The 15,295-nt window shown below is 36.2% G+C and overlaps 1 protein-coding gene across 4 annotated transcripts in view; it reads right to left on the reverse strand.

Moving 5' to 3' along the window:
• The window catches only part of LOC126762374 (probable fatty acid-binding protein), a 28,600-nt gene that overhangs the window by 12,188 nt on the left and 1,117 nt on the right, over nt 1-15,295 (reverse strand). Inside the window, exons 1-3 of one of the 4 annotated variants that reach the window (XM_050479100.1) lie at nt 14,678-14,732; nt 13,863-14,056; nt 13,484-13,800 (exon numbers count right to left, since the gene is read on the reverse strand). The gene's annotated coding sequence lies outside the window, so the exon portion shown is untranslated. Of the gene's footprint in view, nt 1-13,339; nt 13,801-13,852; nt 14,057-14,677; nt 14,733-15,295 lie in introns of those variants that run through there. The other 3 variants (XM_050479098.1, XM_050479099.1, XR_007667441.1) reach the window with 3 other exon arrangements.

Genomic DNA, 15,295 nt, shown 5'->3' on the forward strand with positions numbered 1-15,295 from the left:
AATATTTTAACTATCGAAGAAATTGTAAAATATAATATCGATTATAATAAACTACAACTACGAACAGTAATTGTAAATAATACATTTCTACTATTTGGAATAAAAATACCCAAAAATCTTGAAAATATACAGAAATTATTATTCCATACCTAACAGAAAAAAAGGAAATAGATACAAAAATAGACGAAATATTTACCTACAAAAATAAAACATTGATATTTGAAGATAATAAATCATTAGAACAAATGAAAATAAGCAAACATTGTATTTTAAAAAATAATTGTAATCATGTAAAATGTAAAGAACTCGAAATAATACAATTAAATATAAAAACAAATCTTATTAAAAATGTAAACACTTTAAAAATTAATAATCAATAATAAATTAATAATCAAGAACTACCATTAATAAGTGGAAACTATGTAATAAGGTTTAATAATTGTTCAATTAAAATTAATGTCTATTATTTTTCAAAATTTGTTGAAGATATAAAGGAAAATATTGTAAACGTAAAATATAAAGACAGTCAGAATTTCACGAAAAAAATACTTTTGACGAAATTGTAGAAGAACATAAATCAAATATAGAAAACATTTTGAAATTGAAAATACATACATACAAATATATCACATATTTGCAACATATTAAGCATAATTATTTTGTTAGTAGCTATTGTCCTTATCAAAAAACACAAATATATAAAAATAAAAGAATTCAGGAGAATTTTAATCTAAAAGGGGGAGTTTATATATGTAAATAACCCAACAACAAACAGTAAAACTGATAAATTTGCTGAATTTCTTAATGAAATAAATATAACAATCGGAAATCAATAAATTGTAATATGATACCATCTTCTTTGCTATTGCAAAAATCAACTTAAATGATACAAAACAAAATCACTTTGTTTACAATATATCCGAGAATCTGAATAAACTATTAATTTATGAGGTTATTACCTTAGTCAGCGTTTAAGTAAATATTATTTATAAGCAAACATTTACTTTCTTGCAAAACATATGTAATAAGTATAATAAGTATTTATGATTTGTAAGCAATAATTCATTGCAATATTAACTCCAAAGATTATAATTAATAAAGTGAAAGTTTCGTCTGATTCCAACATCCAAACCACCTGGTTTAATTCTTTAGGATTAATTCGGTATTAGCTTTTTAAAAACGCTTGAACGGGACCGTAAAACAAAATTCGCGTGAGTCGTCTCAAATTGTCATTTATTTTTTTAGTTCAGTATTGTTTGGCATTTCATCATGGAAAGATTTACGCCTGAACAACGTTTACAACTCATTCAAGAAGACAAGCTCCTCCTAGATTTGATCTGGGTTCCGGGACACAGAAACATTTTTGGTAACGAAAAAGCAGACGAGTTGGCAAAGGCAGGAGCTTGCCTAAACGAATCCGAGGCAAACATAAGAAAATACAATATAGCTAAACAGATATGGCCAACATATGACAATAAAAGAACTAACGACAATATCTACAGACTAACTGTTACTATAACAGGGAATTCGCCATTTGGAGAACATGCGTCCAAACTGGGTATGCCCTAAAACAACATCTGCCGAGGCTGCGAATTAGTAGGGAATAAGAAAACAATTTTCCACTTTCCACTGTGAATGCCCAGGTCTATCGCAGATCCGACACAGAACACTTGGAATCCACCAAGCACCAAACCTTGAATGGATGTCTACAAAAAGCATATCGGACATTAGTAGCTTCATCGAAACCACAAAATGGTTTGAAAGAGAAGATGAAACGTGATAGCAATAACATAAAGGTCTATGAATAGTGTACCAAAATGGCATAGCTAGTTCTAATTGAGCCCGAAATACAACTGGGCCGCACCTACCTGTCTACTTACTTATGTTAATACCGTCGTATATCTCATATAGGTAGTCCATCGACTGAGATATTCGCTATTGCCAATGCGTAAGGGGCTTTAAATCTTTTGCAGAATATTTCTCTCGAAAACTCGTAACGCCGATTCATCAGATATTGTCATCGTCCATGTCTCTGCGCCTTATAGCAGGGCGGGGATGATGATTGACTTGGTCTTTGTTTGTAAGGGTTATTCTGCGTTTGATTTCGAGGCTGACATTGTTGTTGGTGTTAATGCTGGTTGCAAGATAGACGCAATGATCTACGACTTCGAATTTATGACTATCAACAGTGACGGAGGAGTCTTGTCACGAGTGCGACGACTGTTTGTTTGATGATAGGAGATACTTCGTCTTGCCCTCTTGCCTTCTTCGTTTCCATATCCAGTGCGGAGAAAGCAGAACTAACGGCGCACGCGTTGAGATCAATGATATCAATATTGTCAGCGTACGCTAGCAGTTGAATACTCTTATAGAAGATTTTACCTCTCTATTCAGATTTGCAGCCCGAAATTTTTTCTCCAAGTGTGTATGGAAGAAATCGCACAATAAGGAGTCGCCTTGTCTGAAACCTTGTTTGGTATAGAACGGGTCGGAGAGGTCCATCCCGATCCCGACGGAGCTTTTGGTATTGCTCAAAGTGAGTTTACACAGCCGTATTAGCATAAAGGCAAAACCTTTTCGTACTGTCAAAAGCTGCTTTGAAATCGACAAAGGGGTGGTGTGTGTCGATCCTATTTTCAAGGGTCTTTTCCTATATTTGGCGCATGCCTTTTGTCGCGGTTGCGCTTTGTAAATACGAGGCAATTCGTAAGCCCAGAATTAGCCAACTGATGCGATCGACTCTTAGCATGATGTGTGATCTGATTTGGATAAACAGTAGTATCTCTGCTCTCTCGAGCTTCCTGTTTTGAAAAGACCTAAACTCTCAGAACGTCTTTCACTGAAAGTAAACCGAGGAAACTGTTAATAGCCTTAGAATTTTGTTTGATGCTTGCTGAAAGGCAGCTGTGCCTTGGTATGCAGGAAATGGCTGCTCCTGTGAGGCCTCGTGGAATGCTGTTATAGGTCACACATCACCACATACGATTTACTGACAGTTTATTTGGTAAATACAATATTTAACCGCGTCTTTGCTCAATATTGTATATTTAATCTAGAGATAATGTAACTAATGGTGCGATTGTTTAGCCGGAGTCAATTTGAGAAGTATAATTCCTTTCGTATATGAGCGAAGCCATACTAGACGGATATTAAACAACATTTATATTCTCTAATTTGAAATACAAGGAGCGGGTGGAGCCGTGGGTTAAGGCTACTTTGAAATATGGATCACGACAATTTCAGAACGGTAGTTTTTGGAGAAAAATATATTGGGACCTTGAGGTCATTTTGAAATTTTTAGGCTTCGTATATCATAGACTGAACACTAAGCGTTAACATTACACCTCTACAGACCTATATGCATACATACGAACGTATAAATGTATATAAATATGTAAAACAAAACTTGTATGAACATTGCACACCTCGAAAGTTTGTATTCAGAAGCCAAAATCGATTACGAAACATCGCAATTGACTGCCTTTAACTGCCACTGACAGACAAAGCGACGACAAGCCAACAAGCTACACCGAAAAAAGGCGACAACGAACAAGTAGCCAAATTGAATACAATAACTATTGAAAGAGCATTGCAACGGTAGTGCCGATATGTACTCGTATGTAAAGCGTCGAAAGCAGAGCATGACAAGCGGACAGAACACTCGAAGAGCCTAGCGATTCCGGCAAGCTATGGCAGTAGCCGGGTTATGACTGTGGTCTACTCCGCGCTGTTGTTTATGCTGTCCTTGTTGTTGCATTCGTGGAATGTTAAACGCCTGAAAATAAACAAACAATGCTAAATATGTGTATTTACCGAAAAACGACAAGGCGAAGCTACAACAATGCTGCGTTAGTGGTCCATTGATCCCGCAAACACATCGGTGACCACTCCGAACGACTTGGACTTTGCGGCAATTCGAAGGGAAGTACATTTGAGTTGCTTGCGTCGGAGCTCCGCGATGTGGAGCGATGTGACCGGCAATCAAAGGAAACGCAATCACATATCAAAATCAAGATTTATATGCGCCATATAAGCGGCGTTGTCGCACCACGCTGGACCGCGTAAACTGTCAAAAAATTTCACTCGCGATTTATTGGCGCAAATTGAGTTTTGAAAGACAACAAAATGGGAGGCGGTACGCGGTAGAGAGCGAAGAGCAGCAATGAAGGTAATTTTAATAATGGAAAATGGGCATAAAACGGAAGAAAGGCACAGAAGATATCATACTGGTATTTGATGTTATTGAATTTTATGAAGATGGAATCCGCCGTTAAAAATGTTATTTAGTTTGGCAAAAAAGTTTCCAAATGTATTGCGGATGTAGGAACACCGATAAGTAATTCTACTATAAGTTTACTGAAAATAGTTTCTACATACTTACAAACCGTTTGCTTTGCGATTTTTTATTGACATGAGGCAATTTATTGCATTCATTCCGCATGTAACTTTTAAGTTTTGCCTGTAACCAAACCATTCATTTAATCCGCTTTAGTCACTATACGGTTTTCCCTGTTCCATACCTGGCCTACGTGCCTTATAAGGTGCTTTTTCAGGAGTATGGAATTTCCTAGAGAATGAGCTGTCAAAGTAAATTCATCTGCTTAACATTTATTTTCAGCATATTGAAGGCATTGTTAATATTACTATGTACATTTTGACAGTTCGCTTCGTTAACGATATTGCGAGTCGAAATCTTATCTCTATCAAGTTGATGAAAGATTTAAGAAATTGCCCTACAAAGTCGAGAGACTACCTATCGATGCTAAATAGTTGAAATCAAATGTGCAACAAATTACATATCTACATATACTATGGCATAGGAAGATAACACATTTTTTTCGGACGAACTTTTGGGGACCCAATTATAGGAATAGTTAGGAAAAAAAATGTAAAGTCCATAGTCTCTTGTGATAAACCAGCTACGCCTGACTTTCAGTGTGTTATATACGAGATTAGAAAAAAAGGTGCAATAAATTCGCAATTCCACAAAATTTTCAAACTGATACATTTAAATTCTAGAAAATTCCTCACTTTTTCTAATTGTTTATTTGAAATAAAAGTTGTACCTCACTAAAAAGCCACCCTATGCATACTTGCAGTTCCATTTATATCTATATGGTACGCTACCTTCCCCACAATCTAAGCTGTTTTCAACTGAAAGCGCGCTGACATCTTATGGATCGCGACTACAACAATAATAAAAGCAAATATATGAATCCCGGTACGTAGCATTAGCATATCTACTTCTACTTCTGTTTGATCAACACTGCGCTCGTACATCTACTATAACAGTTTGTATTGGGTTGGTATCGCGCACATGTCAACAAATAAATCGTCACTGTAAAAATGGTATTTTAAATTGTTTGTGACATTTGCTACCTGAATCGACGTTGTAAAGAAGTTTGTAAAAAAATCCTTCAACTTTTATTTATTTTAGCTGATGCGTGGATAAATAGCGGCATTCGTGAGCTATATTCAGAAGCATTTACCACCTGTCTTCTCAATATTTCTCACACTTATATAAGTTAAGCGATTATATATATTTTTTTTTTATTTACTAAAACTGAACTTATTGAATTACAATATTTATACTTAATTCTAGCTTAAATAATTATAAGGTTTCCAGAATCTTATTCTGTTTGACCAACTTTCTGGAAACTTACTTGAGTAACATATTAAAAATGTGTCTAAATATTTTTGTCTTTAGAGTGGGGTTTTGAAGGCATGGGTAACTAATAATGGCTGCGAAACTAAGATTATACGAATTTATTATACATAAAGTGTATATTATATTTGCACATTCATAGGAATATATTCCTCTCTATACATATAATTCGTAATTTCACAGAACCGAAATCTTTCATGAATTTCATATTTTTTCTTGAATTCTTAATTCTGTTTTAACAAGATTTTGATTTAACACGGATTAGAAATAAAACAATTTTTTACTTTATATTTATTTTGTCAGATTTAATTTTTGATCAGATCATGCCTGACTCGTGTTAAGCTATCAAGTTGTTTTTTCAGTATTGATTGGCATTTCATCTTGAAAAGACTTATGCCTAAAAAACATTTACAAATTGTTTAACTTTATTATGAAAATTCGCGTTCTGTAAAGAATGTGTTTCGCACGCTTCGCTCATCTAATGGCCAACATAATCGGCCTACTGAGCATTTTATTACCAACACCATCGCGCATCTTGAGACCCAGCATTCATTATTGGATAATATTCGACCGAATAGAATGAAGAAAATATAGCAGCAACAGTTGAGAGTGTACACGGGGATCGTAAAGAGTCGCAGCAACTCAGGCTGACGTATGGAACGACTTGGGGCATTTTACGTCAAGATCTTAAATTTAAAGCGTACAAAATACAGCTTGTGCAAGAACTAAAGCCGCTCGATCTTCCCAAGCGATATCGCTTTGCTCTTTGGGCTCTTGAAAAGTTCCAAGAAGATCCGACGTTTTGGATCCAAATTTTATTCAGCGATGAGGCTCATTTCTGGTTCAATGGGTATGTAAACAAGTACAATTTGGACGAAGAGCTTCGATTTCATCCAGAAGCACGGCGCCACTTCCCAAATCGCATGAATGAATTTATTGAGAGAACACATCAGTGATCAGATAATTACACGTTTTGTGCCGGTCAATTGGCCGCCAAGATCATGTGATATCACACCGTTAGAATTTTTTTGTGCGAATATGTTAAGTCTATTCGGATAATCCAACTTCGATTCAGGCCTTGTAGGAAACACCACGCGTGTCATTGGCCAGTTACCAGTAGAATTGCTCGAACGAGTCATCGAAAATTTCACTCAATGGATAGAGTGAGACGTACCCGCGGCCGATGACACCGCGCCGTTAATTCTGCTTTCTCCAGAATGGATAAGGCAGCAAAGCAAATGGGTCTGGTGGTGAACGAGGGCAAGACGAAATATCTCCTGTCATCAAACAAACAGTCGTCGCACTCGCGACTAGGCTCCCACGTCAGTGTTGACAGTCATAACTTAAAAAAAATATACACAAATTCGTTTATCCTGGAACCAGCATTAACACCAACAACAATGCCAGACTCGAAATCCAGCGCAGAATAACTCTTGCCAACAGGTGCTACTTCGGACTAAGTAGGCAATTGAAACGTAAAGTCCTCTCTCGACGAACAAAAACAAAACGCTGTAAGTCACTCATTATTCCCGTCCTGCTATATGGCGCAGAGACATGGACGATAACAACATATGATAAGTCGACGTTACGAGTTTTTGAGAGAAAAGTTCTGCGATTTTTTTATGGTCCTTTGCGCGTTTGCCACGGCCAATATCGCATTCGATGGAACGATGAGCTGTATGAGATATACACCCTGTCAAAAAAGTATCGATAAAACGAAAAATTTTCAATCATCATCCAAATTTCGTCTATCGCCTTCAAAGTAACATTAAAGCGACATCCAATGCTTCTTCCAATCGTCAAAACATTTTTGTATGCATTTTCCGGGATGGCCTTCAGCTCTCGCGTCGATTTTTTTGATGTCTTCAATTGAGTCGAAGTGTGTTCCCCGAAGTGGATATTTCAGTGTGGAGAATAAGAAAAAGTCACAGGGGGTCATATCAGGTGAATACGGTGCTTGCTCAATGATATTTGTTGAGTCAACAATTCATTGACAATGATAATACTTGTACAATAACTCAAATACGTTGATTAATATTTTCGGTCATTGTAAAATTCAACATACACTACTGTGGCCGACTGACATAATCGCGCTAATTTTTGGCATCATAATTATGAACAGTTTTCCAACCTAGAAAAAAAAGTTACCTGCCTTCTATATAAGCGAGAGATTTAAATGAAGAATTTCCGATACTTTCTTGACAGGGTGTACCAAACGGCGACATTGACATAGTTCAGCGAAAAGACAGCTGTTACACTGGCTAGGAACATGGTTACACTGGCTAGGAATGGACAAAAACACGACTCACCGGGGGGACCAGAGAAAAAGGAAGACATACACTCCATTGGAAAGACCAGGTGCAGAAGCACCTGACTTCGCTTGGAATCTCCAATTGGTGCCACCTTGCGAAAAGAAGAAACGACTGGCGTGCTGTTGTTAACTCGGCTAAAACCGGGTAAGCGTTTTCTACACCAGTAAAGAAGAAGAAGAAAAATATTCAAAAAATAAATGTCAAAGAATGTTGTTTCGAATGATAATAAAAATTCCTCACTAAACTTAAAGTGCCTGTTGTGTGTTGAAATGAATCACCCTTTATGATATTTAAAAGTTAACTTACTTCATTTGAGGTCTAGTCTTTTGCGAAGCTTTTAAATTTACCTTCTTAAGTTATCATGTTTTCATGTTGTTCATGCAGTTGGTAATAGCTTTTTCACTTGCAGTTCAATTTATACTTTATGTTTACAAAATTATTCAATCATAAAAACTAAATCTTAGTATTCCGTGTGTGGATTTATGTTTTACACCGTTATTTTGATGTAGTTATTGCTCGAGATTGATTTTATTTATTGATAATATCTAACTTTAATATCGCGATTCATACAATAAATTTTAATTTATTAGCTGAAAATGTGGCGAAATGATCACGAATAACCAATGCAGTATGAGATGGTGCATTATCGCACTTCTTTGTTCAATAAATTCAGACATAGTAAAAATCGAAGAATTAATTTTAGAGCATCATAAAACTATGCGAATCTCAAATACTAATGAATATTTTGAAATGAAATTTAGCATAGATGTTTCTAACAGTAGTAACAACTTACAGAAAAAATTCGAAATTTACCGATTCGAAAAACACGCGAAGTATAAATTAAAAATTCACCTTTCAATTTGATCACAGTAGTATGTACCCTTAAACATATATCATAGGGCTTCTTCGAACAAAAAAGAAAAAAAAATGAAATAACTTTCTTTTAAATATATATAATTTTCTTATTGTGTATTTTAACCTAATTTTTAGAGAAATGGTTCCATGTATACCTCCAGAGGATAGAAATACTAACTCGATATAAATTGCTTTCTCCAAATTGTTTTTTTTCTTGTTTTTTTGGTTGTAAATGATCCACAAAGATGCCATTGAAGCTGATACACCGATTATAGCGGACTCCCAACTTATTTTATAGTCTGAGTTACATTTTGCTTCGAAATATATCAGTTTCATAGTTGACGGTTACCTTTTCATCGAACATGAATACATGACAAGAGTTGCAAAAGAGCATCTCGGGAGAATACGCTCCGTTGATTCGAACATCAGGCACTTTGTCTTGTTGTAATATTTAATTGAATTTTTTAAATTGCTTCAAAAGTTCTGACTAAGTTATGTAGTAGCCGCTGTTGGGTGTTTTTGCAACTTTTCAAGACAGTTAAAGGAAATTATTCTATGCTTATCCCAAAATATAGACGGTATATATTTGATACTTGCCTGTTGCGTTTTCTGAGATTTGGTTCATTGCGTTTCGATTTGACTGCTGAGTGGAGCCATGTTGGATCCAACGCTACATATTGAGACAAGAATTCGTATGTAGATACTACTACTGAACAGTTCCAAACACTGTATTGTGACGTTTGCGTTAGAAAATCCGTCGAAAACGGCCGGATTTGTGAAATTACTATTTATGGCCAAAAAGCCAAAAATGTAATGAATACTATGGATCAACCACCGTATTCACCAGATTTGGCTCGGTGTTATTTTTTCTTCTTCCCAAAATTGAAATTGCCGCTCCGTGGAACCCCTTTTCAATCGTTCGAAAATATACAACAAAATTCGCTGAAGGCCATCTCAAAAAGTGCTTTTGAAAAGTGTTTCTGGTGGAAATTACTTTGAAGACGACAAAATATAATTACATATATTGCGTTTTTATTTACAATGTATAACAAGTAAGGAAGGGCTAAGTTCGGGTATCACCGAACATTTTATACTCTCGCATGATAAAGTGATAATCGAGATTTCATTATCCGTCATTTATATATTTTTCAAATACCGTATTTTTGTAAAGTTTTATTCCGCTATCATCATTGGTTCCTAATGTACATATATATTATATAGAGATCAAATGGAATTCAAAATAATATAAATATGGGTGAAATATTTCGTACATGTCATCAGGGTGTTAAGAAAATATTATCTACCGAATTTAAATCGGTAGAGTAGTTCCTGAGATATGGTTTTTGGTCCATAAGTGGGCGACGCCAAAAGCATGGGTGCAGTTTTCTTCTGCCATTTCTTCCGTAAAATTTAGTGTTTCTGACGTTTTTTGTTATTCGGTTAACGCACTTTTAGTGATTTTCAACATAACCTTTGTATGGGAGGTGGGCGTGGTTATTATCCGATTTCTTCCATTTTTGAACTGTATATGGAAATGCCTGAAGGAAACGACTCTATAGAGTTTGGTTGGGGTTGGGGTCAAAATTCTGCTTTTTTGGAAATTCTGCATTCATAATTCCGGAAGTCGGAACACTGGGAATCAAAGTTATGGAAGTCAATATTCTGGGATTCAAAATTCTGGATAACGAAATTCTAAATTGCAAAATTCTGAATTGCAAAATTCTGAATGGCAAAATTCTGTAATTAGTGATTAAAAATGCGTGTTGATAACAAAAAAGTGCGCACTTTTTTTTATCAACACGCATTTTAATCATTAATTCAGAATTTTGCCATTCTGTAATCATATGTTTTATTGCCTCGTAAGTAGTTTTTTACAATTGCATGATTGTATTTGTTATTGTTATTCCTTTGTTTGTTGTAGTTCATTTACTTTTTTGTACTACCATGATTGTTTTTGTTATTGTTATTGCTTTGTTTGTTGTTCTTCATTTACTTTTTTGTACTACCATAATGATTTAGTTTACTATGTACCTACATATATCTACATACATACATATATGTACTGTCTAAGCAATGTGTTACTGCAATTTCATTAATAAAAACGTGCTAAATATTTTTGTGAAATGATGGAAAATATAACTGTGGTGAAGTCTAATAAAGGAAAAGACATGTTAAACGTCGACGGCTACTTCTTCTATGTATTTGGAACGAAAAAATAAGAAAACATTTAACTGGACTTGTTCTGAACGAATTAAAAACAAATGTACCGTGTGTATTGTCACACAATTCGATGGCTGTGAACATGTTATACGAAAAAAAAGAAATGAATCTAGTTGGTCTTTATTTGTTAGTAATGTTGTTTTTTGTCTTTCCGATAAACCTGTTTGAATTTTGGAATCATTTTGGAGGTTATGTTTTGTTTATGTTATATTATTATGTATGTATAAGCAAATTTATATAAGATACACGATTTGGCTCAAATTTTGGGGAAAAAATTTCCAGAATTAATTCTGGAAAACGTAAATTCCGGAATTATGAAAAACCAGAATTTTGAAATGCAGCCAAAAAAAGCAAAGGAATTGCGGAATTCCGATTTCCAGAATTTTGTCGACCCAGAATCTTGATTCCGGAATTTTGACTTCAGAATTTTGATTTTAGAATTTTGACCGTTTCCCGTTTGGTTGACATAGCTATGGTAGTTTCCGAGATATGTATAAAAAACTAAGTAGGGGGCGGGGCCACGCCCACTTTTCCAAACGAATTACGTCCAAATATGCCCCTCCTTAATGTGATCCTTTGTGCCAAATTTCACTTTAATATCTTTAATTATGGCTTAGTTATGACACTTTATAGGTTTTCGGTTTTCATCATGATATCTCAATTTTTACTCAAGTTACAGCTTGCAGACAGACAGACATCCGGATCAAATGGCTAGAGAACTGAAAAAATCCGACCGCAGCATCCGACGCATATTGAACAAGTAAGGAAGGGCTAAGTTCGGGTGTCACCGAACATTTTATACTCTCGCATTATGAAATGATAATCGAGATTTATTATCCGTCATTTACATATTTTTCAAATACCGTATTTGTGTAAAGTTTTATTCCGCTATCATCATTGGTTCCTAATGTACTATATATTATACAGAGAAGGCATCAGATGGAATTCAAAATAGCGTTATATTGGAAGAAGGCGTGGTTGTGAAGCGTATTTCATTGAAATCGGTCGAGTAGTTCCTGAGATATGGTTTTTGGTCCATAAGTGGGCGACGACCCCCCATTCTCAATTAAAAAAAAAGCTTCCTAAAATTTAGTGTTTCTGACGTTTTTTGTTAGTCGGTTAACGCACTTTTAGTGATTTTCAACATAACCTTTGTATGGGAGGTGGGCGTGGTTATTATCAAAACTTATATGGAAATGCCTGAATAAGAGTTTTTGACATTTATCGCAAAAACTATAACTCGTTACAATGCGATCCTTTGTGCCAAATTTCATTTTATTATCTTTATTTATGGCTTAGTTAAGACACTTTATAGGTTTTCGGTTTCCGCCATTTTGTGGGCGTGGCAGTTGGCCGATTTTCGAACATCTTCGAACTTAACCTTCTTATGCAGCCAAGGAATACGTGTACCAAGTTTCATCATGATATCTCAATTTTTACTCAAGTTACAGCTTGCACGGACGGACGGACAGACGGACGGACGGACAGACAGACCTCCGAATTTCGACTCTACTCGTCACCATGATCACTTTGGTATATATAACCCTATATCTGACTCTTTTAGTTTTAGGACTTACAAGCAACCGTTATGTGAACAAAACTATAATACTCTCCTTAGCAACATTGTTGCGAGAGTATAAAAATGAGCTCAAGGTCAAACCTTACAAGTTCCAAAAGGCTCATGATATCACACCGAAGCAGCAACAAGTAAGACTTGAGAGAGCGAAGCATCGTAAATTCTCAAAACGATAAGGTTTACTTGACCGACCGTTCATACGAGAATCTAAGTCATCGGTTGGCCACCAGGAGGCAGCACCCGCCACAAATAATGGTTTGGGCTGCTGTCACCGCAGATGGGCACTCTCCAATTGTTTTCATCGAGCCTGGCGTCAAGATAAATGCGACATATTATCGGGAAAGTGTTCTGGAGGCTGCTTTGAAGCCGTGGGCAAACAACCATTTCGGTCGCAAACCATCGACGTTTCAACAAAACTCAGCACCGTCTCACAAAGCGCGAGTGAACGAAGAATGGGTGCAAAACAACGTTCCGAACTTCATTACGACCACACAATGGCTCTCGAATTCACTAGATGCGAATAGATGGAGAGCAAGGTCCTAAGTAAAAAATACACCAGTCTCGAGATGCTGAAGAAAGCCATTGTCCGTAAGTGGGCCAAAATACCGACAAGTCCCATTCGGGCAGCTTGCGATTCGTTTTTTGACCGTCTCAAGGCCATAGTTAAGGCAAAAGGTGGTCATATCGATCAAAAGTGAATATGAGTTGAACTTATGATTATTTTCACATATTTAATACTTTAAAATAAATAAAAATAATTTTCCAAACCGAATTTATGGTGTTTTTAGTTGGTTAATCTAGTCCCGGACCCTGTACTTCTATAGGTTACATATAAAATAATTGTGTTTTTGTCACCTTGCGGGTAGCTGATCCCATGCTGAGCACTACGTGTGAAAACCACCGCGTACTTGCACACCAAAGCTGCTCGAACCTTTTCTTCGCAAAATAAACCCAAAGGGAGGTGAATGAAATGATTTTGTTGCTGTGATTCGCCAAACAAAACAAGAGTCTCAAGCAACAACAAGCATGGCTATATAGATGGTCATTATCAACATCAGTAAAAAATCACCAAAGTCTCAACGTTGAGATTGTGACGTGATGACATTGTTGAGTTCTGGCAGACGAACGTTGTGCTCCCAACCCGACGTGACTTTCAGAAGTGTGCGCGTAAACTACAAGTATAACTGTTACATATGTATGTATGTACTTTTTATATGTGTTTACCTTTACTCACATTCTTTGCAGACTTTGATATGTAGCTGTTAAGATCACTGTCGAAAAATCGCGTGCTTTTTTTCGTTGTTACTTTGGGGACTCATGATCAAGAGTTGCAACGAAATTGACATCTCAATGCATTTTTATACCCTGAACAGGGTATATTAAGTTTGTCACGATGTTTGTAACACCCAGAAAGAAGCGTCGGAGACCCTATAAAGTATATACATATATAAATGATCAGTATGTTGAGCTGAGTCGATTTAGCCATGTCCGTCTGTCTCTGTCTGTCTGTCCGTCCGTCTGTATATATACGAACTAGTCCCTCAGTTTTTAAGATATTCTTTTGAATTTTTGCAAACGTCATTTTCTTTTCAAGAAGCTGCTCATTTGTCGGAACGGCCGATATCGGACCACTGTAACATATAGCTGCCATATAAACTGAACGATCGGAATCAAGTTCTTGTATGGAAAACTTTCACTTTTGACAATGTATCTTCACCAAATTTGACATAGATTATTTTCTAAGGCAACAATGTAACCTCCGAAGAAATTGTTCGAATCGGTTAACTATAGCATATAGCTACAATACAAACTGAACGATCGGAATCAAGTTCTTGTATGGAAAACTTTCACATTTGACAATGTACCTTCACCAAATTTGGTATAGTTATTTTCTAAGGCAACAATGTAATCTCCGAAGAAATTGGTCGGATCGGTTAACTATAGCATATAGCTACCATACAAACTGAACACATAGTTACTAAAAGAAATGCACCTGTGAAGGGTATATTAGCTTCGGTGCAGCCGAAGATAACGTTTTTTCTTGTTTACCTTCGTTTTGAGGTTTTTTACACGAAAGTGCTTCTGTTTTGTCGCTGCTGTCATCATTGTGCGAGTGATCAATGTTCGAACTCAATTTTATTAACCGAGAGTCAATAAAAAATTTTGCGAAAATTGCTCCAAAACAGGCAATACAAAGTTAGCCGGCCATCAAAGCTTTTTTCTCCTTCTTTGTTTTAACAAAAATGCGCATTAAAACATTTGGCACAAAAAGAGTTTCTCTGATCAACGGCACATTTGCCGACGACAATCGCAGACATTTTGACGTCTTCATCATAATTTTGTGAGAGTCGATTGCTTTGCAATTTGCGCATGAGGCGGCGCATGTGCAACGACAGCAAACGATCACATATAGACATTTGTCACCATTTTCGGTATTTCAATTAAATTTTCTCGGCAGTCCTAAGAACCTCATCATAAATGTCAGCCGGCCAAGCCGCCACGCCACAACAACAGCACTAATACTAATACTACACACAGCAATAACCACTATTTTTGTTGTTGTGTAGTGTTCAAACTAGTTGTCCATCACTGTCGCAACGACGCATCAAGGACCGTAGCGCTTGTGGTTCGGGCGAAGCGTGCGTCTGGAATGACAAAAGGTGTAAC

The sequence above is a fragment of the Bactrocera neohumeralis genome, chromosome 6, assembly GCF_024586455.1.
Source record: "Bactrocera neohumeralis isolate Rockhampton chromosome 6, APGP_CSIRO_Bneo_wtdbg2-racon-allhic-juicebox.fasta_v2, whole genome shotgun sequence".
Taxonomy (NCBI): domain Eukaryota; kingdom Metazoa; phylum Arthropoda; class Insecta; order Diptera; family Tephritidae; genus Bactrocera; species Bactrocera neohumeralis.